This window comes from Lampetra planeri, chromosome 31, assembly GCF_965212315.1.
Source record: "Lampetra planeri chromosome 31, kcLamPlan1.2.h2, whole genome shotgun sequence".
Taxonomy (NCBI): Eukaryota; Metazoa; Chordata; class Hyperoartia; order Petromyzontiformes; family Petromyzontidae; genus Lampetra; species Lampetra planeri.
Window position 1 is genome coordinate 4213739 of NC_136137.1, and position 13176 is coordinate 4226914.

The window sequence follows — 13176 nt, forward strand, 5'->3', positions numbered from 1 at the left end:
CACCGTGATGATGATGAGAGAGAGACACGCAAACTCCAAATATACAGCAGCAGGCGTCAGGGTCGGGATCGAACCCACGACCTCCTGTACACCAGGCGAAGTAGTTAACATCTCCTAGCCACCGTGATGATAATGAGAGAGAGACACACAAACTCCAAATATACAGCAACAGGCGTCAGGGTCACGGATCGAACCCACGACCTCCTGTATACCAGGCGAGGTAGTTAACATCTCCTAGCCACCGTGATGATAATGAGAGAGAGACACACACCTCCTCTACACCAGGCGAGGTAGTTAACATCTCGCCATTGCGGCTCCCATCCAGGCTAAGCGTGCGTAGATGTGATTAGGGACATGATGGTGGAGGGGCAGGCTTATGGCCGAGTGGAGCATTGGAGTCGTCTCCGCCAGTCGGGTGACGGAGGGGAAGGTGCTGAGAGCAGATGGTTGGTGACTGCCGAGGGGGCATCTCCCGAAGGTCGCGGCAGCTGCAGGATCTGGCGGTGAGGGTTGAAGGCATTGGCGAGGTGCGGTGGTGGTGCGCGCGCGGGGGGTCGGCTTAGGGGACCCGATGCTGCCCTCTTGACGGCTTGACGACGAGGACCACAAGAAGAGATTGGTGCCAGAAAGATGTGGCCCACTACTTGAGCATATTGGTACTGCAAGACGGGGAGGAAAGTGGTGGGCGGTGGGGGAGGGGGGTGGTGGCGATGATGAAATGTGGACACCTAACGGGATATCTGCCCATGGATCGTGATGATGACGACGATGCCCTCTTGATCTTGAGAGATGGCACACTGCATGGAGGGGGGGGGGGACACGGTACAGAATGTTCTTGGTGTGAAGGGGGAAAACAAAAACAACAACAGAGGGGGGTGGTGGGGCGACGAGGCAAGAAAACAGTCGATGGTATTTTTTGTTGTTGCAGAATAAATAACCTTTGCACTCTCCCAGGAGTCGTTGGAACGCTTTAATTTGTTGCAAAATAAATAAAATAAAGCTTGCGCCGTGCCATGGTAATGCTTTCGGAACATTTTTTGTAAAAAAATGCATGCCGAATGCCAAGGTAGCATTTTTTCGACCACGCATTAAAGAAGGCATCTTTTGTTTTGGTAAAAAAAAAAAGTATAAATGTGTGCGCCCCCACCCGCTCGCCCGTCCGCCCTCCCGCCCCCCACATAAGGAGACGGGGGATGGGGGGAAGGGGGGGTATTTGTATTAATATAGCGATAAATTACAAAGTTTTGTTGTACAATGATGAAGATGATTTCCACGAACAACGGAGACGTTTTATATTCAGTTGGCAACAAAGCGAATTGAAGAATACTGCCCGTGCCTTGAACGCCGTACGAGTCTACATTCCAGATGATGAAAATATCTTTAGAAAAAAAGAAACTAAAAATAAAAAAATACTGCTCGCCGCTGAAAGTTGTAAAAATATGCAATTAATTTTAATGAGCGGCGGGATGATGAACTGACAAAAAAAGATGAAAAATATATGAGGATGTAATCGTTAAACACGACGGTTTTAGTAAATGAACTTCTCATTAAAAGCGCTCCGATGAGCAAAATTAATTTTTATAAACGCCAAAAAAACCCACATTTCCTCCAATGTTTAAAATATATATTTAAACTGCTCTCAAAAATAATGTTCTCATAAACATCTTCAGTTGGCACCAAAAACAGGGCCTCCATGTTTCTAACGTAATGCGAAATAAAATATCAAGACGAGTTAAGTGCAAATCAAAATAACAATAAAAAAACATTAACTTCATAGATTAATACGACCTCAATATACACTGAAGATGCTGTCCGCTCCTTCTGAATGAAACACTTTTCAAATGTTCATACGGAAAGCCAGGGAGTGGACGAACCCGGTTGTTATTGCTGTAGTAATATAGAGCATGACCTGGGCATTTGTTGCCAATATTAACCACGGAATGACAGAGTAACTCAGTAAAAAATTGACCCCATCAAATGTAATTTCACAGTCGTCCAATGAATAAGCTGTAAATATACCGATTAACAAGGACATCTAACAAGGAACTTCTTTAAAACTCGTGCCCAATTAAGTTAATTGGCCCAGGCCCTTAAACTTTTGCTATTCAGATGACGCGTGAATTTCAATGGCTCCTGTTGCAGCTCTACCGCCACTCGTTGTCGGGCACGACCATGTCCGACGTTTCGCTCCACCTGCTGCGAGCTGCTTCTTCTTTTACAGGAAGCGAGGTCAAGTTTGCACGGCACGGTGTCCGAAACGTTGGACATTGTGCCGCACGCACAGTGTGGTCGCAACTCCAGAAAGCACAGTTGAGAGCCAGAGTTGTTTTAAAACGTTATACAGAAACTACAGACGGAGACGCTTCTTTGGATGCTGTACAGATTAAGTTCCTTTAGTCGCCAGTAACGTTTCGTTTTTAAACGATAAATCAACAGCTGCCATGGTCGACCAACTGCTGGATGAAAGCCTCTCTCCCAATCTGCTGTCACCTCTCTTCGCGATTTTTCGATGTAACAATCCTGCACACGAACTTGATTTAGCGTTCCATCTCCGTCGGTAGATGTGCCTATGAGCGCTCTGTCATTATTAAACCATTACCATCGTTGCGTTACGACAGTAAAATAATTGTAAGAAAAAAAGAATTACTTTTTTAAAAAAATCGGTTTTGCTGATGAACCAACCACATAATTAGCATATTTGCCCAATAAGTTACAAGTTTGATTTGATTGGGCTTGTCGGGTGTTGGGGAAGGGGGTTATACATTGACGTTATACCCACACGGCGTTATAACCGAGAGGAAACTCATTACGAGTCATAATATTGGTCGTGAAAGCCGACGTATAAAATTACTGCAGAAGCATCATTATTTTCATTTTGGAGCTTGCAGACACTTCGTGCGAAGTGAATTATTTAATTTTTCTTCCTCGCCTCCAACTACCCCTCATCTCCCCCCCCCCCCATAATCTCCACCCCCACTCTCCCCCCTCCCATAATCTCCACCCCCACTACTCATCTCCCCCCCACCACCATCTCCCACCACCCGCATAATCTCCCCCCCACACCCCCCACTGCGCACCCTGCATCTCCCCTCCACCCCGTTGTCTCCCCCCCCACCCCTCCAACATCCCCCCCACCCCACCCCTCCAACATCTCCGCTCATCCATCACAGTCGCCGTGCCCAGCCCAGAGTCGCCACTCTCGGCGCTCACCATATGCGCGCGCGCAGCCCCGTAGGACACGCGGAGGGCGACTCCCGCAGACACCAAGCAGATGGCGGTCGAGCGCAATCACGCACCATCGCTCCCTGCTGCTTCCCCTTCCCCATACTGCCTCCTCCTCATCCTCATCCTTTCTGGTCGTGGTTGTCCCATACTCATCATCGTCAGCATCGTCGTCGTAGCTATCCAACCTTTGTCTTCCCAGTCTCAAGATTACTTTGTTGAGTGAATGCGAATGTGTGTTGCGTGTAACTTTGTCGTCGCAAAGTCGGAGGGGTCACTTGTGTTGATGTACATTGGCCGATCATATCGCCTGGCTCGATACAATGACTACCGCTTTGTGGAAAGTCACCACCAGTTGTGACGTGACCGTTGCTGACCCCCACCCTGCCTTAATAACGTGGGATTCTCACCGCCGTTGAACACGTGGACGCATTGACAGGCAAAAGACAAAGACACACACACACGATTCATAGTGATCGAGGACAGGTCTCGGTTTTGAAAATATTTTAAAAAAACATCTCACATAATTCAAATTGTCAATTAGAATTACTTTAGAAATTACTTTGATGCGTCGAATTCCTTGGATGCCACTCCGTTCGCATCGTTGGCCATCGGCCATCCTTACGACTCGTCCCAAGACCCCACGCTCACTTTTCTTAACAGTTTGAATGACAATCTTGATTTGAAGCTTTCGTGATTGCAGGAATCCATACTCTTTGGTTTTTTCGGTAAAGTCACGTAGGTAGAAAAATAATAAATCACGACGTTTCGATCGCAACACAAGCAATCTTCATCAGGTGATGATGGTTGCTTGTGTTGTAGGCGGTGGTGTGGGTGGTGGTGTGGGTGGTGGTGTGGGTGGTGGTGTGGGTGGTGGTGTGGGTGGTGGTGTGGGTGGTGGTGTGGGTGGTGGTGTGGGTGGTGGTGTGGGTGGTGGTGTGGGTGGTGGTGTGGGTGGTGGTGTGGGTGGTGGTGTGGGTGGTGGTAGGGGGAGCGGTGGTGTAGCGGTTAGCACGCTGCACTACGAACTTGGCGACTCGAGTTCGATTCCCGCTCACGGCGAACACGAGTGACGATCATCTGAACCGGTCCTGGGCCTCCCCTAGGTCGACTCAGCCTCAAATGAGTACCTGGTACGATGTGTAAACATCGCCACTAGGGAGACAAAGGCGGTCGGGCGTGGTGTTGGCCACCCATTCTCTCGTGTGCCGTGCCGGCCTTTATAGGTGCTCGCTAACAGCACTTGCCCCTACAGTCTGTTAAGGCTATACGGGGGATCTTTATCTTTGCTTTTGTGGGGGATGGTGGTGGCTGTGTGGATGGTGGTGTGCGTTGGAGTGCTGCTGTTGGCGATGACGCTTGCTGTGTTGCGATCAAAACGTCGTGATTTATTATTTTTCTCACCTACGTGACTTTACCGAAAGAACCAAAGAGTATAGTTTGAATGACAGTTTAACACGTTGTAGTAGCAGGGCTTTCGCGTAAATATAAATGCGTCGCTAAACCCGCCACCACCCGACACAGCCAATTAGTAAAGTTTGTCACGTGAACAAAAAAGCATGCCACGTCAAGTTTGTTATGTTAATTGGCATGTTTTGTTTACGTGACAAATCTTACTAATGGGATGTGTCGGGTGGTGGCGGGTTTAACGACACACTTATATTTAAGTGATCTAATCCCCCCAAAAAAACTCTATTTTAGCTTGAAAGACACCATTAGCCTGCGTGTGTTCTCTAAACCACGTGTCACCTCTTCTCTTTCTCAACGTAATTCCAAACGTGCATCTCTCCACGCTTGCTTTTTACAAACAGTATTATAATTCCTCGTACTAAATACTTGGGCTAAACCAAATAAGGCTCCTCCTGTCGAACATGAAGACGTCACAATAATGCACGTGTCCTCGAGTGATCCGTCGAAGGGTCCTTAAAACATAATTCGGCTTGAAGCGACTCGGCTGATTTAATACAAACGGTGCATTTCAATTCTTGAGCCAAAATTGTCGCAAAAGCCCGGCCCCGACCGATCTGATGCAGCACCGGACCGCGCGATCGTGGCACTGTCGAATAAATCATCGCAAAACAGAGAGGGCTTTTGGCGTCCTTGCCAAAATTGAGTCTCCTTTGCCTCTTGTCTCAGTGTGCGTCTCTCTGGGTGGCTCGCCCCTTGGCTTTTGTTGTTGTTGTTGTTATTCTGCCTGCTCAGCTGCCCCTTGACCTCTCCAGCACCACCAACGACAAAGATCCCCCGTGTAGCCTTAACAGACTGTTGGGGCAAGTGCTGTTAGCGAGCACCTTTGAAGGCCGGCACAGCACGCGAGGGGGTGGGTGGCCAGTACCACGCGCGGCGCCTTTGTCTCCCTAGTGGCGATGTTTACGCACCACACCAGGTATTTATTTGAGGATGAGTCGACCTAGGGGAGGCCTGGCACCGGTTCAGATAATCGTCACCGGTGTTGGCCGTGAGCGGGAATCGAACTCGGGTGGCTGGGTTCGGCGCGCAGCGTCATCACCAACAGATCCACTCCCACGCGCACCACCATCCACACAGCAACCACCACCCTTACCACCACCCCTACCACCACCCCTAACACCACCCACACCACCACCCACACCACCACTACGGCCTTCAACAGCACCCCCACCACCAAACCCCACCACCACCCGCACCACCACTACCCCTACCACCACCCCTACCACCACCCGCACCACCCACACCACCACCCCCACCACCGAACCCCCCCACCACCCCCACCACCACCCCCACCACCCTCACACAAATCTCGGTGGAGCACAGCAAGGACCCGTCCGCCACACGCACTCACGCACGCACAGAGTCGGCTGGGTTCATGATGGATCGCCAGACCCTGCATTATTTAGGCGGTGATTACTGACCTTAATTATTATCCGGAATCAGAGCAGTAAATCAGTGGTCGCCCCCGTTTCCCCGACTGGGCGCCCCGGGGGAGACATGGATGACTCGTGGCGGTGATGGGGGTTGGGGTTTTTTTTTTCAACATTACTGGGCGTGCTTGCGTGCGCATATGCATGTGCGTTTGGTTCGTGCACACGCATGTGTGTGTGCGTGCACACGCATGTGTGTGTGTGTGTGTGCACACGCACGTGGTGTGAGAAGCCGTCGTCTATTGGTTAACGCACTGCGCTACGAGTTCGATTTTCAGTGGCGAGTGGCGATTAATTGAGCCGGTCCTGGGCCTCCCCTAGGTTGACTTAGCCTCAAATTAGTACCTCGTGAGGCGTGTAAAACATCAGCATTGGAGAGACGCAGGTGGTCGGCCGTGGTACTGCCCCCCCCCACCCTCGTGTGCCGTGTCGACCTTCATGGGTGCTCGCTGACACCACTCGCCCCAACATTCTGTTGAGACTATACGGGGGATCTTTGTCTTTGTGCACCAAAGTGCTCGGATGGGGCAGTGCACAGCGGTGCCTGTGCCAAGTTTGGCACCAGTTTCGAGACTGAAACCAGCGTTGGGCCGGGCCAAATTCGATTTGGTAACTCAGAGGGAGGGGTCCCCCCCCCCCAACTCTGCGGATCCATGATTTGAGATTAGTGGCCTAAGGCCAGTAGACAATTGCGATACCCAGCTAATTATTCTATTTGGGCTCCAAATAAGAAGCCACGTTGAGCACGGGTTAGATGCTGGGTGAGTGAATCCCCGCGTTGTCGTGGATCGAAGAGGAGTGGGGGGGCCTATTGGTTAGCGCACCCTGACACTACGAACCCAGCCACCACGAGTTCGATTCCCTGCCACGGTCCAAGACGTCCCCGCTCCCTAGGTCGACTCAGCCTTAAATGGGTATCAGATTTGATATGCAGCTATCAGGACAGGGAAGACAAAGGCGACTGCGCGTGGGTCTGGCCACACCACATCCTGGTGCGCGACTCAATCCACTGCTGGGTGAAAGCCTCCTCCATCTGTCACGATTCTGCAATGCAAGGATCCATCCAGCAGCTGCACACTAACAGATGCATCACTTCGGAATACAGATACATACGCACGTATGAATACGTGTGTATTGTGTGTGTGTGTGTATACATAATACATGTATCAGAAAATATACAGGTGCGAATATAGACCAATATGATCTTGTCGCTGGATTCATAGGCTTGTTGATAGATATACGTGTGTGTGTGTGTGTGAATGGGAAGCATACATACATAATACAAACACTAACACGCTCTGAATATATATAGTCTCGAGGTATAGGTTGTTTTAGAGCGAACTTGACAGTTGTACATTTTCACCCCGGCGCATAAGCCGGGAAGAGAGCGTCCACGTGCCAAAGCATCTCGAGAATGCGAATTGCCCCATCCCGGAGGAGATGAAAGAGAATAAATAAACCAGAGATGACACAGCCAGCCGCGTGCTTCGTATTTATTTGTGTCTCTCCGTGTATGTCTTTTTGTGTGTGTCTTTCTGTGTGTGTATTTCCGTGTGTCTTTCTGCGTGTGTCTTTCTGTGTGTGTCTTTCCGCGTGTTTCTTTCTGTGTGTGTATTTCCGTGTGTCTTTCTGCGTGTGTCTTTCTGTGTGTGTCTTTCCGTGTGTCTTTCCGTGTGTGTCTTTCCGCGTGTGTCTTTCCGCGTGTGTCTTTCCGCGCGCTGCGCTACGAACCCGGCGACCCCGAGTTCGATTCTCGCTCACGGCCAACAACAGTGGCGAATAAGTGAACCGGCCCAGAACCTCGCCTAGGTCGACTCAGCCTTAAACGAATATACCTGATACGATGCATGTACCGTGCCGGCCTTCATAGGTGCTCGCTAACAGCACTTGCCCCAACAGAGTATTAAGGCTATGCGGGAGATCTTTGTATTGTGTGTGAGTTTGCGTGTGTAGGTTGACTCAGCCTCAGTGCCTGGTCCGGTGTGTAAACATCGCCGCTGGGGAGACAAAACCATCCGGGCGTGGTGCTGGCCACCCCCTCGAAGTGCCGTGCCGTGCCGGCCTTCATAGATGCCACTCGCTAACAGCACTTGCCCCAACAGTCTGTTGAGGCTATACGGGGGAGGTGTGTCTTTGTCTTTGTGCTACATGTGCGCGTTGATGTATTCGTGCACGCGTTTTCGAGAGCGGCTGGGTCACCGCGTTCGTGCGTGCGGCTGCCAGAGCCTCTGCGGTCGTGGAGGAGGGGACCGAGAAGGGACCCCCCCAAATCCATCCCCGTTTTACACCCCCCCCCACCCCCCCCCCAATGCTCACAACTCCATCAGGACACCCAAGTACGTAAGAGGACCCTTTGCCTTCAGTGATTTCCTCGGGGTATACACGTGGCCCTGGAACCACGGTCACGGAAATGATGGCACGGACACGCGAGAAGCTGGTGGCTGCATTTTATACCGTGAGTCTCGTGTTCTTTGGTGGGGGGGGGGCAGTTGGCGGGGGAGGGGGGTGGGGGGTGAGGGAGGGTGGGGGGTGAGGGGTGGCGGGGGGAGGGGGGGTTCTAGGGGGGGGGTGCTTTTATATTTTTAAAAAATTCCCTCTAAAATCCGTTCGTGTTGCAGCTCCCCCATGGATTTGTTAAATCGCTGGATCGCGTGAGAAGTAGCGTGTAGCTTGGGGAAGCCTTCCTCCAGCAGTGGATTGATCATGGCTGATGATGATGTTGATGTAGCAGGGATGGGTTTGATTATATTGTTTTCTAATGTTAGACTTTTAAAAAAAAAATTCCCCATTTTTAAAAATTTTACATTTATTTTTCATTTTCATTTGCCATACACTATCCCCCTGTTGGATGAACATCGTCTTACAATGCAACAGTCCGTTTAGCTCCTGCAATGTGTGGATATCATTGTTCACGCACTGGGTGTCATTTCGGCAATACAAATGATGAACGCATGCCATTTGAGAAGGAGCGGTGGCGCAGCAGTTAGCGCACCGGGCTACGACCTCGGCCGCTCTGAGTTCGATCCCTGGCCACGGCTAGCATCAGTGGCGAGTGAGATCTGAACTGGTCCTGGGACCCCCTCCACCCCCTCGCCCCCCCACTTCAAGGTGAAGTATGTTCAATGAACCTCAAGAACCAACATGGCATGGGGATTCCTAATTTATAATAAACATTACTAAAACTTCTATGAGTGGATCATCGCCGAAGGGGCAACTTAAACAACGGTGCTCAACATTTGTGTTCGAGTACAAATAATAATGACTCGATATAAATTACGTTTTACAATCAGGACATAATACCGATATTTATACGTCTAGGCTCTAATACAAATCTCACTTTGCACACATAAATACTCATCTTGGCAATTTCCTCCCGCAGGCATGTCTAAATTATGTCTCGTTTCTCAGCGCGCGCGTGTGTGTGGGTGTGCGTGGGTGTGGGTTTGTGTGTGTGCGTGTGTGGGTGGGTGGGTGTGTGCGTGTGTGTGTGTATGTGTGGGCGTGTATGTGGGTGGGTGTGTGCGTGTGTATGTGTGGGCGTGTATGTGGGTGGGTGTGTGCGTGTGTGTGGGCGTGGGTGTTTTCTGTCCTGACATTTACAACCTGAAGCATTAAAAACATCATTATACATTTGTGGGTTTTATTTGGATTTTATTTCCTTGTGTTTATACTCTTGCTGCAGGCTTTAGTTCCCGGGGCTTTTAGACAAAGTTACCGACGGAAAGCAAAACGGGGAAGGAATTTTCATAACAGCTATAACATATTTATTTAAAATCACGATTTGCCCCACACATGCCCAAAGGCCCTCCATATCAAGCGACCAGTGACTAACAGCACTACTGCAGGCATAATAGATGAGTTGATATGCTTCTGGAGTTGAAGCAAGGTTATTAAAGTAAGAACTTGGGGAAAAGAGGCGATGGTGGAGATGATGATGATGATGCGAGAGGGAATTCCAAAGTTGAGCAGTGTGGGGGAAGTAATAGAACGCGAGGTGAGGTGACCTGCAGTGTTGTGAGTTGGTGGGTGAGTGGGTGGGTGGGTGAGTGGGTGGGTTAGTAGGTGAGTGAGTGGGTTAGTGGACGAGTGAGTGACTGGGTTCGTGGGTTACTTAGTGGGTGATTAGGTGAGTGAGTGGGTAGGTGTTTTGTGGGTGGCTGAGTGGATTAGTGACTGGGTTAATGGGTGAGTTATTGGGTCAGTGACTGGGTCAGTTAGGTGAGTTAGTGGGTGAGTTAGTGGGTGAGTGACTGGGTTAATAGGTGAGTTAGTGGGTGAGTGAGTGACTGGGTGAGTTAGTGGGTGAGTGGGTGAGTGACTGGGTCAGTAGATGAGTTAGTGGGTGAGTGACTGGGTCAGTAGATGAGTTAGTGGGTGGGTGAGTGACTAGGTTAGTAGGTGAGTTAGTGGGTGGGTGAGTGGGTGAGTGATTGGGTCAGTAGATGAGTTAGTGGGTGGGTGACTGGGTGAGTGGCTGGGTTAGTATGTGAGTTAGTGAGTGGGTGAGTGACTGGGTGATTGGTGAGTGATAGACTGGGTTCGTGGGTGAGTGACTGACCGAGTGAGTGTGTTGGTGAGACCCGCAGTGCGTTGCTTGAACACGATGTGAATGAGAAGTATCAGCAAGTCAGCGCAGTCGTGGTCGGCACGTCAAGCAGTGTGTGCTTCATTACAGCCGTGCCTTGCCCTGTGTTGGGACTCTCGCTCCGGGTACACCTCACCCAGGCTATCCCATCGCTCGTCACACTCCAACTCGAGTGCGGCCGGCCACCACTTAGACCGCATTCCGTAAGCAATGAAGACCCGAGGGCAAGCGGTGTAAATACCTCATCTGCTCCCCGTTTGAAATTCCATCTCCGTATTTTATTTGCTCCCCCCCGCCCGCCCCACCGCAGAAACAAGAGCTGGGCACGAAGCCGCCCACTTCTCCCCCCGCCCCCGCCATCCCCCCCTCACCCCCCCCCACCCCCCCGCCTCAATTAAATCCCCCATCGAAAGCCTTCACGATCCCATGGCAGTCATCCCAAATGGCCCCCATTACGCGTGGAGCTGGAGCTAATTAGGAGGCCGGCCACTAGGCCGTGGAGTTGGTTTGGGAGGGGGGGGAGGAGGAGTTGTTGTTGTTGTTGTTGTTTATATTTTTATTTATTTATTTTTCTGCAGATTGTTCCAGAGCGCTTTGAGAGACGAGAACGGATGGATGTCTATCTCAGCAGACGGGCGCGGTTGTTCGTTCTTGTTGTTGTCAATGTTGTTGTTTGTTGTCATTGTAGTCATTGTTGTTGTCGTTTGTTGTTGTCGTCGTTGTTGTTGTAGTCATTGTTGTTGTTGTCGTTGTTGTTATTTGTGGCCGTTGCAGCGACGGAGTCTGCTCGCTCCGAAATCAACACCGCAACAGCGGACAGCAGAGAGAGAATAAAATGCACCACCTATTGGTGGCGTTGCCCGTTCTTAAACACACCACGTAGCTAAAACACACATCACGTTGCTAACACACACACCACGTGACACACCACGTGGCTAACACACACACCACGTGGCTAACACACACACCACGTGGCTTACACACACACCACGTGGCTTACACACACACCACGTGGCTTACACACACACCACGTGGCTTACACACACACCACGTAGCTAACACACACCACGTGGCTTACACACACACCACGTGGCTTACACACACACCACGTGGCTTACACACACACCACGTGGCTTACACACACACCACGTGGCGTACACACACACCACGTGGCTTACACACACACCACGTGGCGTACACACACACCACGTGGCTTAAACACACACACCACGTGGCTTACACACACACCACGTGGCTTACACACACACCACGTGGCTTACACACACCACGTAGCTAACACACACCACGTGGCTTACACACACACCACGTGGCTTACACACACACCACGTGGCTTACACACACACCACGTGGCTTACACACACACCACGTGGCTTACACACACACCACGTAGCTAACACACACCACGTGGCTTACACACACACCACGTGGCTTACACACACACCACGTGGCGTACACACACACCACGTGGCTTACACACACACCACGTGGCTTACACACACACCACGTGGCGTACACACACACCACGTGGCTTACACACACACCACGTAGCTAACACACACCACGAAGCTCATCACCCCGCCACGCGGCATGAGAAGGATACCTTGTTTGTAACATTCACGTGCTCCCTCTGAAATGAAAGTTTGGATGACGGCGTCGCTTATTCCGTTGCCGTTGCGTGACGTGCGGCCCTCTGTGTGTACCACGTGGGATGTTTTCTCTCTCGCCTGGTGTGCAGGAGGTCGCGGCTTCGATCCTCGGCCCTTACGCCTGTTGTCTATTGGGAGTTTGACTGCTCTCCCCGTGCGTTTGGAGTATTTGGCTGCTGTAAATGTCCACGTGACGATGATACACTTTGTTGTGGCTATCAATTGTGGCCAGGTCGCTTCTGAAGAAGAGCTGCATTGCTCAGTGGGCCTTACCTGGTAAAATAAAAATATATAGTTTTAACATAAACATATACACGGTGAGCTTGTTGTTCAAGTTGTACCGCGTGGTGTCCGAGCGATGACGTTGGCTGTTACGTCACAAAGGACACGCGGCGTGGCGAATGAACGTCGACGTCGCAGAGCTGTGGTCGCGAGCAGCAGAGACGATTTGCGTCGTTTTGAAGTCTTTGGTTGTGGTTGTTGTTGAGATATTTAAGTTATGGTCGTGGGGTTGACTCAACTCCGGAGTCGATTAAATAAAGTCCCACTTTGTCGACAGTCAACTGTGGGGCTTGTCCTATGGGGAGACTTGCCCCCCCCCAAACCTTCTCTCCCCCCCCATCATCGAATCCGAATCAATATTCTGATTCGAAAGGAGGAACGGGACGGACATCCTCCCCCCCCCCCCCGAGACGGACAAAGAGGAGGAGGGGGGGACACGACTCAAAATGAGCAGCAGCAAGCGAGGAATGGGAGCAGGAGGGGGAGGAATGAGAGGGTGGTGATGGTGATGATGATGAGA